Source organism: Schistocerca cancellata, chromosome 4 (genome assembly GCF_023864275.1).
Source record: "Schistocerca cancellata isolate TAMUIC-IGC-003103 chromosome 4, iqSchCanc2.1, whole genome shotgun sequence".
NCBI classification, from domain to species: domain Eukaryota; kingdom Metazoa; phylum Arthropoda; class Insecta; order Orthoptera; family Acrididae; genus Schistocerca; species Schistocerca cancellata.
This window is the reverse complement of record NC_064629.1, coordinates 317,647,157-317,666,247: the sequence shown is the minus strand read 5'-3', so window position 1 is coordinate 317,666,247 and position 19,091 is coordinate 317,647,157.

The window sequence follows — 19,091 nt, the reverse complement described above, 5'->3', positions numbered from 1 at the left end:
TTCACTTTGTGTCTACAGGCACTTAAATCGTTTTATTACTGGTTGTTCTAATAAAATTCTTGTTATTTCTTAGGTAACTAAGACGTAAAAGAGGTGCTGCAAGTGTGAAACACTGTACCGATGAAAGAGAGGGCCTGAAGACGCTAATCTTATCATGTTAACTAAATAAATCCATAGGTATTATAAAAATTTTTGTGTTTATGTATATATGTTCCACATCTCCTCCTAAGCCCCTGGCCCGATTTCAACCAAACTAGGTACACATATCGCTATGCATATGTTTGAAAACACCGCACATAAAAAACGAGATTTTCCGGTGCTCGTACCTCGAGTTCTGTAGGTGATAAGAAGGTAGGGTCAAGTGTTGTGGGTAACGCTTGGGCTCGGCACCATTTCTATACCCATAAGAAGGATCGTCTTAATGTCACTGTCCTGCAGCACAGAGTCAAAGTATGAATTTTACACACTTGCTCCTGCTTAGCCAAGTGGAGAAAATCGGTTGCTTATTATGCATTTGATACTTGTGGAGGTACATTTGATATTAACAGAGGCACTATTAGTTCATGGACGTTTCCACGGAAAACTCCAACAAATGGTTTCTTTACTACATTTTCGCCGTCACCAGCGGACCAAAACCCACCGAGGATTCCAAGACGGTTACACACAGTAAATGGATAAAATATTTACGATATATTCCTAAGATACCGATCTCAAAGACCTTGAAAATTTTCTTGCTGTCTTTATTTGTTCGCACGGTTCAGATGTTCAAAGTTACCATAATTCTACTCATAAATCCGGTATGAGCCGAAATCTAAATAATAAATAGGCGCAGAAAATTCCTCAGATTTTAGCGGTATATTCTCTAGGAATTAATCTAGGAGAATCATCTCCCTGTTTCCAAAAACCTTTATCTGTTACCGAGAAACACCCCAAAAACTTGTGTTTTTGGGTATCAAAAACCCAGCAGCGGATTCCGGGACGACTACATGCAGTAAATAGCTGTAATTTTTTGCGCTGTATTCCTAAGACCCCGATCTCGATCAGCTTTGAAAATTTGTATCGTACCTTTACCAGTTTCCAAGACATAGAGGTTCAAAGTTCCTTTTCATGTACATGTAAAATACGCGCATAAATTCCGGTGTTAGGTGGAAAAGTAGGTCATAAAGTGACGTAAAACGGAGTAATATGTTGTAAAGCGTCCGTTATCATCTGGGAATCAATGCTGTGGTACTGAATAACAAGCAACTTTTTTTTGCAAGCAATGTCCGGTCAGAGGTGTGTTATTTATTTTGCCTTATTTCAATTTCACATAATTAAACGACCTACATTTTATTGACCAACAGATCTCTATTCATATGAGCTACATACCCTGCTGAAACAGGGAAAAGAAGGGAATCAGTGGAAAAATGTTCCCACTGGAGCACAAAAAATGAGAATATGATCTTGTTTATTTAATAAACTCTGACTGAAAAGTGAGGGTCCAGCCGCCTCATACTACCGTCCTCAACATCTTAAAATTTTCCCAAAAAGTTTAGAATGCGAACATATTCTCGCTTTCTTACGCTGAGACAGAAGAACAAAGTAGCAGTGGCACAGACAATGAAAAGTAACAGACGCTGGACCACAGTAGACAATGTTTGTGTTTCAGAAAGAGCGAACGAGACAATGACAGTATGAGGGAAAGAGAGGGACACAATGGCAGCGGAAGATAGCTGGCAGTGACGGAACAGTGCAAGGAAATAAGTGATGGGGATAGTAAAGGAGGGGCGGGGGGGGGGGGGGGGGGGGAAGGGGAGGAATAAGGAAAGGGAAGGAGGTGGAATATTTTAAAAAATCTCTGACTGAAAACTTAGGGTCCAGCTGCCTCATTTTGCCTTCCTCAACACCTTTAAAAATGTTCCCAAAAATTTTAGAATGTGAACATATTCTCTCTTTTTTATGCTGAGACAGAACAGAGTGGAAGTTGCAGAGACACGAAAAACTAATACATACTGGACGATAGTAGTCAAAATTTGTGTTTTAGAAAGAGTGAACGAGACAATGGCAGTGTGAGAGAAAGAGAGGGACACAGTGGCAGTGGAAGACAGTTGACAGTGACATAACAGTAGATTAGATTAGATTAGATTAATACTTGTTCTATAGATCATGAATACGACACTTCGTAATGATGTGGAACGTGTCAGGTTAATAAAAGATGTCTGTACAAGATATTACATTACACAAAATATTGCATGACACTAATGTTTAAGTTGTTTTTTTCCCTTAATTTATATCTAAAAATTCAGCCCATGAGTAGAAGGAGTTGTACTCTAGAAATTCTTTTAGTTTATTTTTAAATGTTAGTTGGCTATCTGTCAGGCTTTTGATGCTGTTTGGTAGGTGACCAAAGACTTTTGTGGCAGCATAATTTACCCCTTTCTGTGCCAAAGTCAGATTTAACCCTGCATAGTGAAGATCATCCTTTCTCCTGGTGTTATAGCTATGCACACTGCTATTACTTTTGAACTGGGTTGGATTATTAACAACAGATTTCATAAGTGAATATATATACTGTGAGGTTACTGTGAGGATCCCTAGATCCTTAAATAGATGTCTGCAGGATGACCGTGGGTGGGCTCCAGCAATTATTCTGATTACACGTTTTTGAGCAATGAATACTTTTCTACTCAACGATGAATTACCCCAGAATATGATGCCATACGAAAGCAGTGAATGAAAGTAGGCATAGTAAGCTAATTTACTGAGATTCTTATCACCAAAATTTGCAATAACCCTAACAGCATACGTAGCTGAACTCAGACGTTTCAGCAGACCATCAATGTGTTGCTTCCAGTTTAACCTCTCATCAATGGACACACCTAAAAATTTTGAAAATTCTACCTTAGCTACAGACTTCTGTTCAAAGCCTATATTTATTACTGGAGTTGTGCCATTTACTGTACGGAACTGTATAGACTGTGTTTTATCAAAATTTAAAGAGAGTCCGTTTGCTGAGAACCACTGCTAGGAAAAGAGTGAAGGAGGGGAGGTGGGAGGGGGAATAAAGAAAGTGGAAGTGAGTGAGAGCCAGTAATAATGAGTATAGCACAGTGACAACTAGGAAGAGAGAGATAGTGATGGTAAGAAGGGACAATAGCAGTAGGAAGGAAGGAATGAGGTATTATAGCCCATGTCACATAAAATGGCACTTCTGTGCATAGAGACAGAGCGGCAGGGAAGCATGGAGGGGATGAGATCTGTATATCTGTGACAGCAGAGTAGAGATGGGCAGTCAACTCTCCTGGATTGATTCAAAGAGCCAGATCCTTCTAAGGAATGGGTGATGGGCGGTTTAGAGAAAATGAATGGTAACTCATCTGATTTCAAAATGGGTCTCTAGTGGCTCTAACGAGCAGAGGGACAATTCTCCGGTAGGCTGCTGGAATGGCGCCACACCCTACGTCCTTAAGAAAACGTTTCCAAAGGTACAAAAAAAGTGTTATAGACCATGTGCACATGTGGATTTGCATACCTTGTTAGTGCGTGAAGTTTTCTCATCCATGAAAAAATAGAAAATAAAGAAAGCTCTACTTTTTCCCAGTTTATTGGCTACCAGGCAGTACCCATTCAGCCATCTCAATGGAAACGCCAATTATGATGGTATGGAAGTAAACACAACATAACACCCAGTCCCTGAGTGGAAAAAAAATTCTTCGACTTGGCTTAGAATCGCACCCGAGTCCCTTCACTTAGCAGTCTGCCACACTGACTGCACAGCTACAGAAGCTAACGAGGGCCTGGCTCTCTAGAACTGCCCAACAAGGTAGAAAACACTTCTAACATTGAGCGGTTCTAGGCGCTTCAGTCCAGAACTGCACTGCTTCTACGGTTTCAGGTTTGAATCCTGCCTCGAGCATGGTTGTGTGTGATGTCCTTAGGTTAGTTAGGTTTAAGTAGTCCTAAGTGTAGGGGACTGATGACCTCAGATGTTAGTCCCACAGTGCTTAGAGCCATTTGAACCATTTGAACTTCTAGCATCACATTTCAGCTCAAATTTCAGAAGTTCGCTAACTGTTTACATACTTTTGAGTGAGTTGCTACTTCTTATTTTTTGACTTTGCATTGTACTTGGAATGTGTTATCAGCGATGATGTAAGCTGCCATCCTCAGCCATCGTGAGTAGGAGCGTATCGCAGGTTGACCCAGGCATCACCGTCCTCCCGATAGCTCGTCGCGCCACCCCCCTCTCACCTGCTGGAACGTAAGGAGTAAACTAGTTCAGTGCTCCCCACCACTCTCAGGGATCGGATCACAAGGTAGCTTACTAGCTCACTGCTCCCCACCATTCTCAGGGATCAGATCACAATAAAGCTCATTAGCTCACTTCTCCCCACCACTCTTATCGATCTGCCACAATGGTAGCTTGTTGCTCCCCCATCACTCTCTTGGAGGAGGGCGCACAGAGCAGATGCAACAGTGACTTGAGGTCTCACTTCATTGTCTGTGCTCTTGGCAAAGTGATACAGTTTGCACCTCTCTTTCTGACTGAACACCTCTCCATCTGAGCTCAGCTTTTTATAAAAGTAACTTTATCTGTAACACATAATTATTTTAACATATATGATAATCCGTGTATACAGGCTGTCTCAAGAGTAATGGTTAATATTCATTTGAAGGGAAAATCAAAATATGTACATATGTTCCATTCCAAAGTGTTTCTGAGATGGAACATATTTAAAGTTACTTTTGTATGTTTTTCTTGAATAACTCGAAATCCGCGGCATGTAGCGAAAACCTGTTGCAGTAAAAAATGAAACTACATTAAATTTTTTATAAAGAGACTCTATTCGTTTTCTCTCCTATGACTTATAGTTTACGTGATGAGAGAGAAAATAATTAAAATCTCTCGCGACGCACAAGCACTGAGATGTAGGTAGGTTTTGTAAACTAATCTGAGGTAGTTTCCCGACTTGATAGGCCACGTGTCCTATATCAGATTGTTCATGTCGACTTCGTCTCAACTAGCGTGGCACTACGTAAACAATGACAATGTACTGATGACTTTTTTGCTTCAAATGATCGTTCTTGTCATCTCTGAATATTTACGATTCGTCCTGGGACAACCTGTATGTTATGCTTCATTTTTAATTATTCATTTAACCTGGACAGATTAATGCCTTCAGGTCTCCTCTTGGATCAAAGTTTTATATGTACAAAGAGCGTTCAAAAAGTTTTCCACAGTCGTCTCTAATTTTTTTAATTTTTGCAGGAGGAGAATGAAATGTTTTGTGAACATACTTGGAACATTTAGCTATACATTGAGGCTACTCAATGTAGCTTCCGTCAGCTGTGACACATCTGGCCCAACGTCCATGATATAAATGCACATTGGTAAAATTCTGGGGATTGACTTTTACACCATCGCTTGACACAGGAAATAAGGTCTTTCTCACTATCGAATGTTATACCGCGCAGGTGGGCCTTCAGACAACCAAAGATGTAAAATTCAGACGGAGCCAAGTCCGGACTATAGAGAGGTCGAGGAACAATATTGCAACCCATTTTCTTGATTTTCTCCTGCGTTATAAGGGCTGTATGGGGTTTGACATTGTCATGGTGTAGTTTGGTGAGCTGACCCTTAAGCTGTGGTCTGTGGGTCTTGATGGCACGTCGCAGCTAGTTCAATGACAAACAGTAACGGCCCCGGTTAATTGTGGAGCCGGGTTCCAAACAGCAAATGAAAATGACACCACACTGATCCCAGAAGAAGGAGGCCATCACCTTTCGGTCTGCTGCCGTATATCTTCTGTCCACTGAGAAATAGTGTCATAAGAATTGGTTTCTTCTTCCGAGAGGAACCTGGATGACGCCACTCCATGGATTGGGTTTTGCTATCAGGTTCGGACAAAAACAACCATGTTTCATCCTGGGTAATGACGCCGTCAAAACACTGTTTCCACTCTTCAGTAAAGTTCTTTATGAGACCCTCGCACACATTCTTCCTCATCTTTTTCATTTTCTTGTCAATAATCTAGGCACCCAACGTGCACAGACTTTTACGTACCCTATTGGCTGTACCAGTGATACCACACTACCAAATAACAAACGAGTCATTTCAGCAAGCTGTCGGGTCGTCACACATCTGTCATATTAGATGATTTGATCAATGGTCTCCTGATTCACATCGCTCACTGCCGTCGATGGTCTACCGCATCGTGGATTGGCCAGCAGAGAGAAATCACCTTCTTCAAACCTCTGCAACCACCGCTGGATATTGCAGAGATCCACTGTGTCCTCCCCATAAACAGGGATCAAATTCCTGTGAATCGATATGACAGAGTCATCGCCGGTCTTGAAGAGGAATTCCATCACCGACCGTTGTCGCAACCTGACATCTACTTCTCGGTCTATTACAGCTCACCTGTAAATAAAAGAAACTACTTTTATACATCAACTTATAGCTAAATTTTCCAGGTATGTTCACAAAAAGTTTCTTTCTCCCCCTGCAAAAATTAAAAAATTAGAGACGACTATGCAAAACTTTTTGAACGCCCTTTGTAATTACAAAACTTATTAAAATCACACTTACTTAGAAAATCGTGATATTTTTAAGATGATACCTCTTCTTCTCCCTGCATGTATTAGGAATTTGGCTGTTACGCCCTCTTTGTTGAAATTGTTCATTTTCCCCTGTCTTACTGAATATCTTCTGTGCACTGAGAAATAATGCCATCAAGAATGTACACAGCTACTCTTCTTACCAATCAGATCTGTAGTGCTTGTACTGTTATGGAAACAAGTGTTTCTGCTGTGCTGTACGGGCATGAAAATGGTTCAAATGGCTCTGAGCACTATGGGACTTAACTGCTGAGGTCATCAGTCGCCTAGAACTTAGAACTACTTAAACCTAACTAACCTAAGGACATCACACACATCCATGCCCGAGGCAGGATTCGAGCCTGCGACCGTAGCGGTCGCGCGGTTCCAGACTGAAGCGCCCAGAACCGCTCGGCTACTTCGGTCGGCTGTACGGGCAAGAGCGTCAAGGTCTAGGGAGCAGTCGTTATTGTGAACAATAATGCTTCAACAATAAGCTTGATCACTTGCACTGTGACTCTGTAGTGTACAGTAAATGCTTGGCTTGAGCCAGTTGTCCCCGTTCGATAGAAGAAAGACTTCGATGTCGAAATTCTGAAGTACACTCCTGAAATGGAAAAAAGAACACATTGACACCGGTGTGTCAGACCCACCATACTTGCTCCGGACACTGCGAGAGGGCTGTACAAGCAATGATCACACGCACGGCACAGCGGACACACCAGGAACCGCGGTGTTGGCCGTCGAATGGCGCTAGCTGCGCAGCATTTGTGCACCGCCGCCGTCAGTGTCAGCCAGTTTGCCGTGGCATACGGAGCTCCATCGCAGTCTTTAACACTGGTAGCATGCCGCAACAGCGTGGACGTGAACCGTATGTGCAGTTGACGGACTTTGAGCGAGGGCGTATAGTGGGCATGCGGGAGGCCGGGTGGACGTACCGCCTTATTGCTCAACACGTGGGGCGTGAGGTCTCCACAGTACATCGATGTTGTCGCCAGTGGTCGGCGGAAGGTGCACGTGCCCGTCGACCTGGGACCGGACCGCAGCGACGCACGGATGCACGCCAAGACCCTAGGATCCTAAGCAGTGCCGTAGGGGACCGCACCGCCACTTCCCAGCAAATTAGGGACACTGTTGCTCCTGGGGTATCGGCGAGGACCATTCGCAACCGTCTCCATGAAGCTGGGCTACGGTCCGCACACCGTTAGGCCGTCTTCCGCTCACGCCCCAACATCGTGCAGCCCGCCTCCAGTGGTGTCGCGACAGGCGTGAATGGAGGGACGAATGGAGACGTGTCGTCTTCAGCGATGAGAGTCGCTTCTGCCTTGGTGCCAATGATGGTCGTATGCGTGTTTGGCGCCGTGCAGGTGAGCGCCACAATCAGGACTGCATACGACCGAGGCACACAGGGCCAACACCCGGCATCATGGTGTGGGGAGCGATCTCCTACACTGGCCGTACACCACTGGTTTTCGTCGAGGGGACACTGAATAGTGCACGGTATATCCAAACCGTCATCGAACCCATCGTTCTACCATTCCTAGACCGGCAAGGGAACTTGCTGTTCCAACAGGACAATGCACGTCCGCATGTATCCCGTGCCACCCAACGTGCTCTAGAAGGTGTAAGTCAACTACCCTGGCCAGCAAGATCTCCGGATCTGTCCCCCATTGAGCATGTTTGGGACTGGATGAAGCGTCGTCTCACGCGGTCTGCACGTCCAGCACGAACGCTGGTCCAACTGAGGCGCCAGGTGGAAATGGCATGGCAAGCCGTTCCACAGGACTACATCCAGCATCTCTACGATCGTCTCCATGGGAGAATAGCAGCCTGCATTGCTGCGAAAGGTGGATATACACTGTACTAGTGCCGACATTGTGCATGCTCTGTTGCCTGTGTCTATGTGCCTGTGGTTCTGTCAGTGTGATCATGTGATGTATCTGACCTCAGGAATGTGTCAATAAAGTTTCCCCTTCCTGGGACAATGAATTCACGGTGTTCTTATTTCAATTTCCAGGAGTGTATATGGCGGAGTTTATGGAAATGAATTGATAATGATGGCCAACTATGTTCTACAGTAATAGTACAGACACAGTTGTAGAAGCTGATGGCTGCATGAGTAGACCAGTTCGTAGCTTCTAAAGAACAGGATTTAAATTTCATTTGCACTGCTTTTTTCCTGCCTTTATCCGCACCATTATAGAGCCATATATTGTTCACACGCTATGTGGCCCAAGTTTGGATATCACATTATTCAAAATTTAATTTTCAGCAGTGAAGTCCTTGCTTATTGTCAGACTTGCCTTACAATCTTCTTAATCACTACGTTTCAGACGTTTCCGTATACGATAAAAACTTGATGATTATGGACATAGGTATCGCAGATCATAAAGTCCTTCATTCTACCCTTATAACTTGTGAATATAAACTGTCCTGCATGTACATTTTTTTCACATTAAGCTTTTACGATTTAAAATGTCTATGTTAACAGCAAATACTTTAATTTTTCGAGTGTACTTTTCAGTGCTGCACAAGAATATGTCAACCACACTGCCTTCGAATAGAAGAATTACGAGGGATGTACGATGCCATTTTACCAAAATGGGAGAAAAACGAAAATGCTGCTAATATCAGCAGATAATTTCCATGGCTTCTAACTCATCATCAAACATGAAGGGACATCTAAAATTGAAGCATCCTATAGTACCTCTGGAACGATGTATTTCAGGAAGACGATCAAGTTCGCCATCAATCGATGCAGAAATTCGAGAAATCATTTCTCGTGAACCATCCTCACTGATGTCTGCTTCCACCTCGGGTGAAGATATCGTCTCAAGATAGGGAAATTGAGTCTCAGGCTATACCCTGCCCATCAGTGTTGTCAGGTTCTGGACCAAGTCCTGATTTATTTCCGTTTATAATGCCCTCATCGCCAACTGCTTTTTATTTACAACAACCAATAAGTAAATGTTTTAGTATTATAAAGTCACTCACATTAAATAAAAGTATGTCTTTGGAGGTAGGGCTTTTAAAAACGGTTTGTAGAGAATACCATCCTTTCTCAATAGTTGAAAACACAGAATTTAAAATATATATATATATATATATATATATATATATATATATATATATATATATATATATATATTATATGCCTTACCTAGATTTTTATTTACGAGGTCGAAAAACGTTGTCAAACTCTTTAATTCCCAGTTTGTGTCACGAGTTACTCGATAAAATTAAAAATGATTTGGCCACCGCAAAGGCAGGCTGCCTGACGTCTGATGCGTAGAAGAGTGTAAGTAACATTAGTTTCTATGCTGTCACTGCACATTTCATAGATGGGAAGAGTGAACTGAAGTCACATCTTTTACAGTCCTCACAATTCGAAGACAGAACCGCTGCAGAAAACATCTCAAACTAGGTAAAGTCAGTTATTGCCAAATACAATATCGATTTTAAAATCACTTTCATAATAGCAGACAATGCGTCAAATATAAAATTAACTACCATGCTTCACAAACTTCCTCATATCACATGATTTGAACGTTCTTTAAATCTCATTGTGCAGCATGCAATTCAGAAGTACATACAGAAAATCACTGACGAGGTCAAAAGAATTATGTTTTGAAGGAGAGATCCTTTAAGGAAACTCGCTGAAATGCAACAAAATTTTTAAAAACGAGTCACTGAAACTGAAACAAGTTGTCCCAGCTAGATGTAACTCTGATTATGAAATCTGCAGAGATTAAAGATCCCACAGTTTCTTGCCTCGCTAATTTATTTGGAAAATCGATCACCTGAAACTTAAAAGGTACAGATCTGGAGATAATGCAACGACTGCAGATACACTTTAATTACAGTTATATCATAATTCTTGTATTGCATTTTTTCCAATAAAAATGTCAAAATATAACAAGAATTAGTCTTCATTCTTAAAACTGTCCCACTTGATAAAAAATATTTTGAATTTTCTTCTAATATTTATAATTTTTGCAGCAGATGATATTTAGAACTTTTATATCCCAAAATTATTACTTCTCTTTGTAATTTTTTTCAAAATAGGAGCAAATCAAATGAAAAAAACAGGTTTAGTGACTGAATTAGAAAGTCAATGTGCCTTCCTTTTACTTATTTTCTAAGTGAGTGGTGAGTCATGAAAAAGGACTAGTTCATTCCAGTAAGTGTCCTGTTACTATCCAATCTCTGAATAGAACAGTTTTGCCCATCTCTGTAGCTGAGAACAGGCAAAAAAGTCAACGTTTCCCAACTATGAGGCTGCGGAGAACAGTCAGGTTCATTTGCCTATGGTACATGTTCAAATCTATGAGGAGAATAATACATTTAAAACTGATTTCGATCAATCGTTATGAGAGAAATCTTACTTCACTTCTTGACGACGTTTCGTCTATTGGTCCACAGCTTTAGCCGGTGTGACGTCGGAAGGTGACAACAGCTGACACAGTGTTTTGAAGACGTCAAGTACAATTTTTCTCATAATGACAATTGCTTAACGGCAAGGTCTTTGTAACTGCTCGCAATGATTGTCATTTTTTGAAATTTGGACTGTGTTATGAGTAAGAATGTAATACACAACAATATTAACTTCCAACACAAGAAAATCATTATATTTACTTGACAACTGCTTATACTCCATAGAACTTTGAAACATTTGTATAAGGTGGATGAATGGGTGGGTGGGTGTGTCTGACTGTAGTTAAGAGTAAGCACTCTTCGTATTTAAGAATTACTGATGGAAAAGACAAATGTAAAAATTATCATAAAGATGGTCAGAATGCCGTCACTTTTCGCTGCCAACGAGCATTATAGAGTAAACTAACACGTTAGACATTATAGTAAGAGACCTCATTTATAATCCATTGATCAAGCAATGTATTAACCATCTTCCGCTAATAACTCAAGAGAATCCTGACCGATAACATCGAAAACCATCGATATCTCAACAGGTAACTGTCCCTGTGATTTTAAGGCATTTTCTAATTCGTGTCTTGAAACTGACAGGGGTTTACCTGTGAAAATATCGGAATTTTTGACGAATTTACCCGGCCGCATTCTAGCGAGTTATTGGAGCATACAATACGCTGGAAAAAGTTTAACTTCTCCTTGGCCAATATGTGTAATATTATGGTCTCAATACTTCATAGGATACAAATTCCTAATCAGTAGAGCCTAAAAAGTTCTCATATGCTATGTATGCAACTGGAATGTTCAAAAACGAGTTTTTAAAACCATAAGTCTTTAAAAGTAAGAAATATTATTACCTCCCTTTGTTCCAAAGTCAACATCGTAGTACCATCGCCAGTGCTATCTGAATCCGTGTCTGAACCACCTGCACGATGATAGGTTGGAGGCCTATATCCATCTTCACCTCCCTATTAAAGTCTTCTTCTCGGTGCTTTTCGGCATGCCGCACAGCACAGACTGCCCACGCTGAAAGGAGTGATGTCTATTTCTTCATGCAACAAGCGATTCAGTTAGTGTCTGTTATCTTGAATGCTTTTTCTTCTCCCGTTTAGCCTTTAACCTTTGCCAAAATTAATTCCATGGGGTTATACTGACAGTGATATGTGGGCAAACGCAAAACTGTGTGATCACATTCACGTGCAAGAAAGCCGAGTTTGTACGTTCTGACGCGTGACTTACACGAATTAACGAGCTGCAGTAGTTCGGCACGAGTCTGGTTTATACTTTGCGAAATATTTTTAGTTTTAAACCACGACAAAAAGTTCGCTTTCCAGGTGTTTGTACATGGTGTTTTCTCTGTGACAGCTGAATGATAACTGGTACTGTAATTACAATGACCAACTTCGAAGGAAGGTATGGCAAGAATTGTTCAGTGTATCACTTCACGAAACTGAAAGCGTAGATTTCCAGACGGTAGTCAGTTATGGTTCTCTTACAGCTAAATACAAGTTTACTCTCAGTAACAAAATCAGAAGAAGAGCCAGCATGCAGAATAACTATCCGAAAACCTATTCCTAAAGAAAGTGTAAAACCGTCAGGACAAGCATTCATTTTCTAGCAGGTCTGCTTTTGTCACCCACGTTTCATCAAGGTAATTCACTATTGAATTACGTTCTTCTCTTGTATTGTGCATCTTTATAAGGGATGTGGTTCCTGCTGTACGTAAGTCACTTCTTTCAACTAAAACATATGTGAAACCAATGTCTTTTAAAATTCTTTACGTTGACGATGCACTACCTGTGAAGCCAATTTTCTCGTACATAATTGTACCAAGTTTTTGTGATGTAAGATATTCACCATTCACATGGTGTGCTTTAAAACATCGTTGCCAAAACCATCCATTTGTGTGATAGGTTTCTTTCCAGGCGGAAGATAACGAACTTTTCCTAAGATTCCTACTGCTCTACTACTTTGGTTTGCAATTCTCTTTACATTTCTTTTGCCCAAACGACATATTTCTGCAGTCCGCTCTTGTGTCTTCAGATGTCAACAGTAGGAGTCACTCTTTAAAAAAAGTTATAAATGCGGTAAATAATCCCTCTCCGCTGCTGGCAACACGGGACATTATTTTTAATCACAATGAAACATTTACATATACACATTCAAGCCATATTCCTACAAAGGAAAGAAAAACACCGACAGTTGAATGAATAATCTGGTTGTCGCGGAGTATGGCCACAGCGCAGCCTGCAGGAGAGAGATTCTCGCCTTATAGCTGTAACTCGCGGCCAGCTGCTCGTAATCGAGGGGGATGCACAGAATGGCTGAAAATTGGGTCTCCATCCCGTATGACGCGGACTTTAGTAATAATGGAGAGTAAAAGAGAGACAGTGGCAGTGGGAGGAGACTGAAGTAGAGGAAGAGGACTGTGCTGTGTGACAGGAGACAATGACAAGAGACACAAAGAGGTATTGGCAATGAGTTAGGCTGAAGAAGTGAGTGAGAAAGGGCAACTTGAAGTGGATCGGTAAAAGCGACTTACAGCGATGGACTGGTGGCTCTGAATGAGTTATAGTTAGAGGAAGTTTTGGGAGTTTGGGGTGAATTGCATGTTAAAAAAAAGCGCGAATATGTTCGAATGCCCAAAATTTTTTAAAAATTTTTAAAGACGCTAAGGAAGGTAATATGAGGCAGCTGGTACCCCACTTTACCATCAAAGTCTTTTAAATAAACAAGAATATATTTGCACTTCTCTGCTCTAATAGGAGCATTTTTCCGCTGGTCACTTACTGTCAGGAAAGAATCACTATGGAAGCGAGAAACACCTACTTATCAGAGGGATAGAGGTGGGTCTATATAAGTAGTGGAGCTCAAGATGTGCAAGTAGTCAACCATATTCATCTAGTATTTGAGAATGCGAGCACTAAGTGACTTGCAACAAACTTTCCACACAATTTCAAACTTTTATGGAACGGTTCCTCTCTAACATCCCCCACAAAATGATTAAAGAAAAAAAGTTTATCGCCTACCACATTTTCACTGTTCATGCAGTAAAATTTCCACATCTGGTATGACTTTTTAATTTATTAATTCTTTTTTACTAACTGTATTGGCGACACATGTTGCAGACAGCATACACATATAAAACTGAATGTGACAACAAAATTATATCTTTGTACAACACTCAGTTCAGCAGATAAGATATGATAAACACTGAATTGTGTGGACATGAAACTGCACGACGAATTTCGACACAGATACAGACGAAGAAGGAGAGATGAACTGAGAAGAGGGAGGAAGAGATGGGCAGAGAGAGGTGGAGGAGGAGATGGACAGTGTGACAGGGGGGGCGGGGGGGAAATTGTAGGTGCTGGGAAGATAGAGAGAGTGGAGAGGAGCTGGACAGAGACAAGGGCAGGAGGAGCTGGAGACAGAGAGGTGGATAGCGTTCTGGGGAAAAAATGGTTCAAATGGCTCTAAGCACTATGGGACTTAACATCTCAGGTCATCAGTCCCGTAGACTTAGAACTACTTTAAACCTAACTAACCTAAGGACATCACACACATCCATGCCCAAAGCAGGATTCGAATCTGCCACCGTAAAAGCCTCGTGGTTCCGGACTGAAGTGCCTAGAACCGCTCGGTCACAGAGGTCGGCGGAATTGGGGAGAGAAAGGAGCAGGAGGAGTTGGGGAAAGAAAGAGGCAGAAGGATTTGGACAGAGAGAGCAGCAGGAGGAGTTGGACAGAGAGAGGGAAGAGCAGGAGACAGACACAAAGGGGGTACAGGAAGAGATGGACGGTGAAAGGTGGAGGAGGAGATAAAATAACAGAGGTAGGGAAAATGGACAGGGAGAGGTGGGAGGACAAGTTAGACACAGAGGGGTGGGGGAGAAGATATAGACTGGGAGAGCGTGAGGAGAAGACAGACAAAGGAAGAAGGGAGTAGGGGATGTACTTAGAGGGTGCAGGATAGGTGGACAGAGAAGGAAGGAGCAAATGGACAAAGGATCAGGAGGAGATGGACAGGGAGAGGGATGGGAGCAGATGGATAAAGAGAGGTGTAGGAAGAGATGGACAGGTGTTGGAGGGGCAGATGGGCAGAGGGAGAAGCTGGAGGAGATGGACCGAGAGAAGGCAGAAGCAGATGGACTAGGAATGTGGGTGGAAGAAGTGGACAGAGAAGGGGTGGAGGAGACTGACAGAGAGGGGAGTGCCCCTGCTGGGCTCTTTGGAGCTCCTTAGCAACAAGTTTGAGGAGGCTGTAATAGCATTATTTAAACAAGTGCTTATTTCAACATACTTCTTATTTCATGACCAATATTTGGAACAAGTGGACGGTGTCGCCATGGGAAGCCCTCTGTCTCCTGTAATGGCCAATTATTTTATGGAGGAATTTGGAGAAAAAGCACCACAGTCGGCCACACTCAAACCCTCTTGTTTTCTGCGGTATGTGGATGACACATTTATGGTGTAGCCACATGGACTTCATACTCTACCTACGCTTCTTCAGCATCGGAATTCACTCCATCCGAATATAAACTTCACAATGGAAGTGGAAAAACATGGTACTTTACCTTTCCTTGAAGTTTTGGTACGAAGCAGATGGAAACTTAGGACAAAGCGCCTACCGCAAGCCAACGCATACAGATCTGTATCTGCAGGCCACAAGCTGCCATCATCCTGCACAATGCGGTGTGCATTACATACGTTAGTTCATAGAACACATGTGGAATCTGATCTTGAAAGCCTGTCGAGTGAAATACCACATTTGATGCAGAGTTAAGACAAAACGGTTACTCTGAGAGACAGATACACTATGTGATCAAAAGTATCTGGACATCTGGTTGAAAATGACTTACAAGTTCGTGGCGCCCTCCATCGGTAATGCTGGAATTCAATATGGTGTTGGTCCACCATTAGCCTTGATAACAGCTACCACTCTCGTAGGCATTCGTTCAATCAGGTGCTGGAAGGTTACGTCGGGAATGGCAGCCCATTCTTCACGGATTGCTGCACTGAGGAGAGGTATCGATGTCGGTCGGTGAGGCCTGGCTGGAAGTCGACGTTCCAAAACATCCCAAAGGTCTTCTATAGGTTTCAGGTCAGTACTCTGTGCAGGCCAGGGATGTTATTGTCGTGTAACCACTCTGCCAAAGGCCGTGCATTATGAACAGGTGCTCGATCTTGTTGAAAGATGCAATCGCCATCCCTGGATTGACACCCATCACCTTGTTCTTTTTGCCGTATTTTGGTGCCGTGTCGTCAAGAATCGGAAGAGTCCTCGGAAGATATGGAATTAAGCGTGTTTTTCAGTCATCTGCAAAACTGAGAGACCTGCTGCGTTCGGTTAAGGATGACCTTTGCCTGAGGAAATGTGGTGTGTATAACATTCCTTGTCAATGTGGGGCAGCATAGATAGACCAGACATGCCGCACAGTACAAGAATGCTGCGATGAGCATCAGCGTTATACATGCCTTCGTCAACCGGAAAAGTCGGCAATTGCGGAACACTGTCTGAATACAGGACATTGCATGATTTATGAAAAGAGTGAAGTTTTATCTACTTCATCATCTTTCTGGGATTGCGTCATTAAGGAAGCAATACACATCCGCACAGCCGATAATCTCATGAACACGGATGCGGTATTTCATCTGAACACAGCCGGGAACCCTGCATTGACTGCTATTAAATCACGACGCGAAAATCAACATTCTTCGATAACAGACCCGTCATAACATTGGTCTAGTACGGTCATTGGTGAGTAACGTCTGGCCGCTCTTTTGGCAAACGCAGCGTACAGCGCACGGGCAGCGATTTTCGGTAGAGGGAGTTTGAATATGGCACCATCTACCTGCAAATCATTGCGCCTGCGCGATTTCTGCGCCTGCGCATTCTTTGCGCGCTTGTTCTAGAAACGGGGCGTCGACGTGCGGATACCGTTGGTAGTTCCTAGCCATCAGCATTGTTGAACCACCTGAAGATGTCGGACAGTTGCTCCGAGGAAATGTTGTGGAATTTGCACGTGATCCGGCGGCAAACCCGTGAAGACTATATCTGGAATGTGTTTTTCCGTACATCCATGGATGGATATTTTTCTTTTCTCTATAGGACAGAACACAACTATATGTTCAAAAATAGGAATGCTGTTTGCAACCTTCTCATTGTAGTATCATAGTGTGTGTCTCATGTGGAGGTGTCATTAAGTTACTTCAACTCATTTTACTGGAAGTATTATTGTTTGTAAGTGACCCTGTTCGATGTCATAATGCGTGGCTCACATCTAATGTTCAGAAATGGAGAGACCTTTAAGATATTTCAATTCGTATCTCTGTGTTCAATGCTGAAGAACTGAAAGTTTCCGTGTTTATATCAGGAGGCTGGTCACAACGTGTTTGGGGACGGATGGCACCCTGCGGCTGAGCAGCGGTGACGTTCTCTTGGTCACTGTTCCATGGTCCCACGAGGCCTGGACGGTATCCTCAAGGCCCCGGATACCCACCTTTCAGTGGCTGCGGCTAACTTTTATCACCTGTCTCTGGCCCAGTTCCTGTGCCCTGTCTGCGTGGCTGTTTGCGACGTAAACCACGCCTTCCCTGTGATCCGCCAAGCTAGAGCAACTCGTCAAATGACTGACAAGCTACTTTAGTGACGTGGCGTTATAGGCAGTCAAGTGGCAGCCAGACCAGCAGCCCAAGGTTATGGGTGACACTGTCACCCGAGGCACCACGATATTTGCAACCCCTCTCCTGCTGTGACGCGGGGGACCTTGCAGCAAAGAGATGGCATGTTGTGCTTATTGTCTACACCTGTAATTGTTTATGGACACGTAAGAACAGTGCGCTAAGGACAGAAAACCTTGAACTATATTTAACTCTGAGCACTGTGGTACTTGCAACACTTGGTGATGCGAAATGAACGTTGCACGATGTTGAGATGGAAGGTCCCTAATGAGGGAGAAATCCACTGCTGGACGATCATAGATTCATGATAACATTAGCAGCCATGAACTTACACAAAAAGTTTCTTTCTACTAGGTGAATTAAATATGAAGCGTATGCATCTCTCTGAGATTTTTTGTACTATTAGATAAACATTGTGAAGAAGTAGCAGGACACTTATTAGTACATGCTTACCCTTAGGCATCCACAAATTCTTAACTCTGTTATTGGAGAGTTTTCTTTCCATGAACATGTTAAGCAACGCAGTGTGGTTTTCACTGGAACATTGTTGCGTCTGGAGTGAGCGTGAGAGATAGGAGTATTTGCTAATGAGATATATCAGTCAGATAAAAAACGAGAACTAGCTGGTGCCTGGGACAACTAAATTCATGGAACTATTGAGGACAGCGGAAACAATGAATTTTGAATCAATGTAAATGGCAATAGTTTAAATTGTGGCAGATGGAATGCAGCAAGTCTCATTTCAGCGACAGCATTTTTCTACCGTGCCGATCCTCCAAATGTATATTTGGTCCCTGTAACAGTTCACTCACTTACCTTGATGTGGTGGTGGTTAGTGTTTAACGTCCCGTCGACAACGAGGTCATTAGAGACGGAGCGCAAGCTCGGGTTAGGGAAGGATTGGGAAGGAAATCAGCCGTGCCCTTTCAAAGGAACCATCCCGGCATTTGCCTGAAACGATTTAGGGAAATCACGGAAAACCTAAATCGGGATGGCCGGAGACGGGATTGAACCGTCGTCCTCCCGAATGCGAGTCCAGTGTGCTAACCACTGCGCCACCTCGCTCGGTTACCTTGATGTGTTGTGAGACCAGAGTGACGAGAGTATTTAACAGTGGGAGGCCTTACATGTAAATCAATGTATGTTTTGTATGTTTTTCTTTGTGTTTTCTCTTATTTGTATACCATGAGTTTCTTGAAATGTCAGTAGGAGTGAATTTTTTTGTATGTTATTGTGTTTATCCGAAGCATTTTGTAGTTCCTTTACTCCGTTCATCCTTCAGTTAACTAATACCCCAATACTTTCATTGAAGATGTTTGCAATCACATATATTACTTACTTGGTTATTGCTACCTACGTGTTGATGTGATGGTAAATAAGTCCATTTTCTATCTACTTCCTATTTCC